Source organism: Palaemon carinicauda, chromosome 7 (assembly GCF_036898095.1).
Source record: "Palaemon carinicauda isolate YSFRI2023 chromosome 7, ASM3689809v2, whole genome shotgun sequence".
Taxonomy (NCBI): domain Eukaryota; kingdom Metazoa; phylum Arthropoda; class Malacostraca; order Decapoda; family Palaemonidae; genus Palaemon; species Palaemon carinicauda.
In genome coordinates this window covers 89,043,677-89,050,923 of record NC_090731.1, presented here as the reverse complement: position 1 = coordinate 89,050,923, position 7,247 = coordinate 89,043,677, and the positions used below count along the sequence as shown (strand labels likewise).

Sequence of the window (7,247 nt, the reverse complement as noted above, 5' to 3'; positions counted from 1 at the left end):
AAAGGCTGCCTAGAATTCCCGAATTCCCTTTGAAGGAGGAATTGGAAGCCAAAGAAAGGCTACCTGTGGCTTTGTCCCACCAGTCCTATCTAGCGATGTTAATTGGGAATTATTCTTAATCTGACCTCTTCCCTGACTTTGCAAAAACCAACCTGGCTACTTTCCATAAGGATATCCATGCCTTCTTCCTAGCCAGAAAAGCATGTAGAGAACATGTCCTAGCCACAGCAACTATCAGGTATTAGCCTAAAAAGTTGATTGACTCTAACATCTGGGGGAAAGATCTCTTTCCCCAGAAATTAGTTAAGGAAGTAATAGACAGAGCAGCTCAGGAGAATAAGAGCCTTATACAAAAGTAGTCCATGTCCTCTAATAGGGCATTTACCAACGGAGAAGGACCTCAAACGTAAGGCAAGAAGCCTAGGAGACCCTTTAAAGGAAGGAAATCCTCTCCTGTCACGACTGCCTCAGTTGCCACCATCTCCCAGACTGTGTACATGGTTCCCAGCAGTATGTATCACAGTCTCCAGCCTTTAACCCAGCGTACGAGTGAGCCACCACAACTTTTCCCCCTGGCATAGCTCAAAAGAAAAGCACTTGTGGCAGAGGAAGGTCTGGAAGGGGCGCTCAGTCTAGAGGCCGAGGAAGTGGAGGCCAGGCATTTAAAGAAGCAGGTCCTTCACAACAACAATGAGGAGCTACCAGTAGGGGGAAGACTAACTTTTCAGGGATTGATGGGAGCTCGACCCCTGCGCTCAAAGCATAGTCTCCAAGGGACTAGGCTGGAAATGGAGATGGAAACCACCCCAGTTCAAGAGGTTCTTTCAACCTTCAACCCCATTCTTGGATGAGTACGTTGAGGATCTTCTCCAGAAGTGAGTTATCCGTCACACAAAATCCATTAACTTTCAAGGGCGGCTATTCTGCGTGCCCAAGAAAGATTCGAACACTCTTCAAACTATTCTGGACTTGTCCCCACTAAACAAATTTATTTTGAATGACAAGTTTCAGATGCTAACTATCTCGCAAATACCGACCCTACTACCCAAGGGGGCCTACACTATCTCCGTAGATCTTACAGACGCCTATTGGCATCTTCCAATAGGTCGGCGCTTCTCCCCCTACCTTGGTTTCAGACTGGCAAGAAAGGCCTACGTATTCAGAACTATGCCCTTTGGGCTCAGTTTAGCTCCAAGGATTTTCACGAAGCTAGTCGAAGCCATTGTCCAACAATTACAGAAAAAAGGCCTCCAGGTGATGATTTATATGGACGACAGGCTAGTCTGGGCTGCAACGAAGCAGGAATGTCTTCTAGCGGCTCAAGAAGTCATGAGATTCCTACAGTCTCTGGGATTTCAAATCAACCTTGAAAAGTCCAGGCTGTATCCAGCTCAGGAATTCCAGTGGCTAGGGCTTCACTGGAATCTGAAGTCACACACCCTCTCTCTACCACAAGGCAAGAGAAAAGAAATCGCAAAATCTGTCAGGTGTCTGCTTTGCTCAAGAGCACTCACCAGACGGCAATACGAAAGAGTCCTGGGCTCACTGCAGTCTGCTGTCATGACAGACCCAATCTTAAAAGTAAGACTCAAATATGTCAACAGGGTCTTGAGAAGGTAGGCATCAAATGCTCGGAGAAATCTACGCCACAAAACACAGCTTTGCTGCTGAAACAGCTCAAGCCGTGGTCCACTGCCAAGAGCTTGTCGACACACATCCCTCTGCAGTATCCTCCTCCTTCTGTAACAATTCACACGGACGCCTTGGAACAATGTTGGGGGGACATTCCCCTTCCAAGAAAATACAGGGTTAGTGGTCAGCCACATTTTGGATACTCCATAACAACATTCTGGAAACTATGACAGTGTTCCTGACTCTGAAGAGACTGAACCCGAATACAAAATCACACGTCAAATTAGTCATAGACTGCAAGATGACAGTCCACAGTGTTAACAGACAGGTCTCCAGGTCTCCTCAGATCAACCATTCAATTCTAACCATTTTTACTTTAGCAAGCGGAGAAATTCACATCTCTCAGCAGTTTACCTAGAGGGGTTTGCAATGTTACAGCAGATGCCCTGTCAAGACCCAAGCCTCTGGAATCAGAATGGTCTCTGGACTTAAAATCATTCTGTTTCATCCTACAGCAAGTCCCAGAACTGCAAATAGATCTCTTTGCGATGAGCTTCAACAAGAAGCTTCCCCGATACGTTGCACCAAACTTAGATCTGGAAGAAGCAGGAACAGATGCGATGTCCCTGGATTGTAACCAGTGGTCTTACATTTACCTATTACCACTGTTTAACCTCATAAAGAAAGTCCTGAACAAACTACGGACTTTCAAAAGAACAGCAGCTCTAGTGGCTCTCAAGTACCCCTATAGCAATTGGTATCCTCTTGTTCTGGAACTCAAACCTCTCCAGATACCTCTACCATCTCCATTCCATTATGTTCAACAGAAGACTGTCTTTTCTTCCACTTGGATAACAAAAAACCTCCAGCTCATGATTTTCGGATTTGCAAAGGAGAGAATTGACTTTATAGAAGAGTACAAGTCAAAAGACTATGAAATGACGATACTCGTCTCCCTGAAAAAAATGGGCAGAATTTGCTGAAAGTCATCAGATCTCTTCCATGTATTTCTTTCTTTATTTCATTACACGAACAAGGTCTGGCCTCTACAACTATTGGCTCATGTAAGTCGGCACTAAGTAGACCCATTGCTTATGCTTTTGACAGTGAACTCAATATAGAGCTGTTCAATAAGATCCCAAAAGCTTGTGCTGAATTGAAACATAATGCTCCTCCAAGGCTATCTCATGGTCATTGGATAAAGTCTTGCACTTTGCTTCCTTGATAGATAACGCCACTACCACTCTGAGGAATTTTACTCAAAAGGCAGTCTTTTTGCTTGCAATGGCTTCTGTTCCTAGAGTCAGTGAGATTGTGGCACTTTCAAAAGATGATGGCCACATCGAATTCTTGGAATCGGGGGAGGTAAATCTTTACCCAGATCCTGCATTCTTGGCGAAAAACGAACTTTCCACGAAACGTTGGGGCCCCTGGAAGATTGTTCCACTAAAGGAGGATCCCTCTCTATGCCCGGTGGAATGCCTTAAGGCCTACTTGTCAAAGACTTGGGCCTTTAAAGGCGGTCAACTTTTTAGAGGGGAGACAACAGGATCTAATCTCTCTTTGAAACAGCTAAGGTCCAAACTCACCTATTTCATCACAAGGACTGACCCTGACAGTATGCCATCAGGTCATGACCCTAGGAAAGTTGACTCTTCCTCAAACTTTATCCAATCCATGTCCTTTGAAGGCTCACAGGCTTCCAGTGGAGAGAAATCTTCAAGAGTGTTCTTCAAACATCACTTACCTCAGTTGGAAGAGATTAAACACTTTGCTGTGCCCGCAGGTAGTGTGATTGAACCAGCTTTTTCAAGTGTTGTGCATGTATTAGTGTGCTACTGTTGTTAACACACATTGAGTATGTTAGTTGGGATGTTACATATTCAAGTAAAGTCAATCAAGTTAACTTTAAAATGGTTTATTCTTTAAAAACAACAGTGTTAACATCTTCATCACAGGAGTATAGCTGGTTTGGTCGGATGACCATTACATATGATGTATTGATAAGAACTGGCTAAAATATCGATATCACAGATATCGTATAGTCAGTTATCTCAGCATTTAAAAAAATAATGTAAACTAAACATTAGTATAAGAAGACACCTACATCCGGTGGCGACACAACTCTTTCTCACGGTTCGTATTTGTGTGTATTCTTCATAAAAATGTTACATTGCTGAGATATGCTAATCGCATCCTGTTATGATCTGTCTGACTACAGCACTTCTCACACTAGCTTCTACTTCCACAATGACGTATTACGTCATGTGTTTTAAACATGTAATATATGATTATTACATCAGCTCGGCCAGCTATCTCAATTTTTTTAAAAATTTAACAACACGTCAAAATATGTTTACTAGGAGTGTGACTGGACATATGTATTATTCTTCGTTTAACTTTAGCCATAAGCAAATGAGGATGAAAAATATGACAAATTCGGAGATAATTTGTATGGTTAGGAAAAATACAAATTATCTCCGAATTTGTCATTTGTTCCGTAACCGAAATACAAACCACGCTATTTACATTGGGTGACTTACCCCTTAGGAAGGGTGGAAAGTCCCCAGCCATACTGGCTTTGGCTTTACCCGGGGACACAGAATCCGATTGAGTCGCACTCGAGAAAAGGAGTCCCTGTACCTCACAAGTTCCTTGCTCCGCAAGGAAACGTGTGGCCTACATAAGCTTGTGTGTGAAGGAAGAAGTGTGACCTGTCCTAGGCAGTTGACCTGGAGTTCCAGAAGGAACTCTGGGTTAGGACGTTCCCAATACCACCTCGTTAGGGTATGGGGGATGCGACAGTATTGACTCAATACTCGGAACACAAGGAAGCATGGTTTACCTGCAGAGGTTTGAGGTCAGCTATGCAGAGACCAGGATGCTGCTTCCCAGTAGAGGGGATGATGAAGAAAAAAGTAAGGGCCAGACATACTTCTTTCGTTCATGCAGACTAAAACCTGATAACAATGCCCTCAACCTTCTGCTACTTGTCCAAAAAGGAACCTGAGGTTAGACCAGCTGTTGTGTAGCCACCCCAGAGCGATAGAAACGTATCGATACTCCTGTGGGTCACGTCCTGCAGGAAGCGGGCTGCGAAGGTCATTAGACGCTTCCAGACTCCAGCTTGTAGCACCTGCGTCACAGAGTAGTACTACTCGAAGGCGAGGGACGTTGCGATGTATCCGACATCGTGCTGTAGGGCGACATGACGGGGGAGGGTCTGGATTCAGGTCGAGATGAATGTCCTTGAGTCCGAGCTGAAGAGGTATACTGGTGACTCTCCCCTGTGTCCTTCTTGTGCTCCCAACCCGGCTGCACGTGAGGACAAACTGCAGCTGTTCCCAAAGATAACCCCTCGATTCCTTTACTGGTAAGAAGGAGAAGGTTTGGGTTATCTGATACAGAATGGTGACTCGAAATCTTGAAGGAATTGGACCGAAGGGCCGGGACCCCAAGATTCTGAGTCTAGCCAACAACTCAGGAGCGAACCTTAATGTTGCCTTCCCCTATTCCTTAGAAAGGGCGGAGTCGTACGAGACCAAGAAGATTGCTTACACACTGGCCGAGGCCGGAGTGAGCAGGAGCACCGTCCCCCAAGACGGAATACGAACCGAGGCCTGACGTAATGGTTCTTGAGAAGATCTCTTAAGGGACTAAAAAGTCTGAACCATGCTCCATGGAGGAGGTCTCACTCCGACTGGGGGCAGGGACGTTCGCAGCTTCGCATGAGCGAGGAAAGGTCCAGCGGGAAGGAAAAGGTTTATTCCTTTCAGCCTGAAGGCCAAGGAAAGGCTGAGCGACAGGCTTCACTGCCGAGAGCGGAAAGGAGTTTCCTCCCGCCGAAAAGCAATAAGTTCGTTATTGCTGGAGAAGAGGCCTCAAGGGAAGAGGTATCTCTCCCATGACACCAACCACAGAAGACTCTCCACTTCACCGGATGACTATCGCAGATGACGCGACCTCCGCCCCGCGACTATAGCGGGTTGTCTCTTCTTGAGGAAGAGGCGTAGTGTCTCCAGGCGTGAAGCCGAAGCGATGCCCCGGCTCGTGAAAGATGTTGTAGTGTGGTTGTTTGAGTAGCTTGTGCCGTGGGAGAAGCTCTCCCGGGAGTTCCGTCAGGGGAAGCAGAGGGTCCGGAAACCGTTCCGCGTATAGTCCCAGTGGAGCTCTCAGAGCCATCGAAAGGTTGACAGAACCTGGTCTTGTTGAGACCCATTCTCAACAGACAACAATGGAGGGAAGACGCAGGCGTCGATGTTGTCCCACCATCACCAGAATGCATCTTGCCAAAGAGTCTTGGGGTCTGAGACTGGGGAGAAGAACAGCGGAAGCTTGAAGTTCCAAGCTGTCGCGATCAGGTCCCCCAGGCCAGGACTTGCTGGTTACTAAAGGCCAAAGACCCCCAGGTACACTCTATCTGCGAGGCTCTGCTCAGTTAGTCGGAGAGAACATTCCTCTGCCCGGAATGAGCGAGCCGATAGTGGTATTGAGAGGATCTCAAATCATCTCAGTATCTCTACTGCAAGATGCAAAGGTATGAAAATGCGTCCCTTGCTGGTTGGAATACGCCAGTACCATGAAGTCGTCGCGCACGGAGCAACTCTGCAGGAGCTGTAGGATCTGTAGAGGGGCCAGACTACGGCCCCTAAGCCTGCCTGAATGATGGAGAGGTATCCTTCAGGTCCTGACCATAGGCCTGAACCGGAACATGCCCCCCCACCTTTTCTTTGACGAGTCCGAGAACAGCATAAAAAATGTGGGGAAAGGACGAGAATATCCCCTCCCATCAAGAGGTTCCATAGGTCAACACCCATTGCAGGTCTAATCGTTCCGCTGGTCCCATAGGGGCCAGAAAGTCTGGTTAATCGTTGCTTTGAAACCACCGGAACTTGGGCCGCCCCACAGGGAACTTATCCTGAGGTGACCGTTCGGGACTTTAGACGGGTCAATGAGGAAAAGAGACCTAGGAAACGTTCCAAGGTAGGGCTGAAAGCTCTGCTTGACTGAGAACAGGTACTGCGACTCTCCTCAGCCTTGCCACAGTCAACTGAAGGGAAGGCTCGGAGGAGGAGGCAACAGCATCTGGCGTCCCCAGGCGGTCACCCATCCAAGTATCGACCAGACCCGACGTTGCTTAACCTCGCTGGAAGGACGAGAAGCGGTGTTTCCAACGTGGTAAGGCCGTTGACTCAATATCATGGCTAGATACTCCAGATGTTGAGGCAGAAGTAGAGAAGGCTCCTAGCAAATTACCATGATCCCTCACTCATGGTAAGGATCCGGAAGCTTGTCCCGGCGTTGAAGAAGGTCGAACCCGAGCTTACCGGAGTTGACCAGACCTCCAAAAGGCGAAGGAGGCGGAAGCCTGCTCCTGAGCGGCCATGAGGAAAGCAGGGAGAGTTCTCTGGGGAAAAACCTGCGATGCCGCGGCGGGATCGCCACACCGCATCTTAAGTCTAGGCTGAATTCCAAGAGCTTCCTGGAAGATGGATGGAATGGAAACTGAAAGTACCCGTCCTTCCGATCCAGGGCCTAAGGAGTCCTGCCGCCTTGTTACCAGTCTGATTGATTCTGCTGTTCCACGCTGGACGAAGTTTGTTCGACAAACTTGA

General features: G+C 47.3%; 1 pseudogene; it reads right to left on the bottom strand.

Annotated features, from left to right (window-relative positions):
* Positions 1-6,705: 6,705 nt before the first annotated feature.
* Positions 6,706-6,824, bottom strand: LOC137644704 (5S ribosomal RNA; annotated as a pseudogene).
* Between the last annotated feature and the right edge of the window lie 423 nt (positions 6,825-7,247).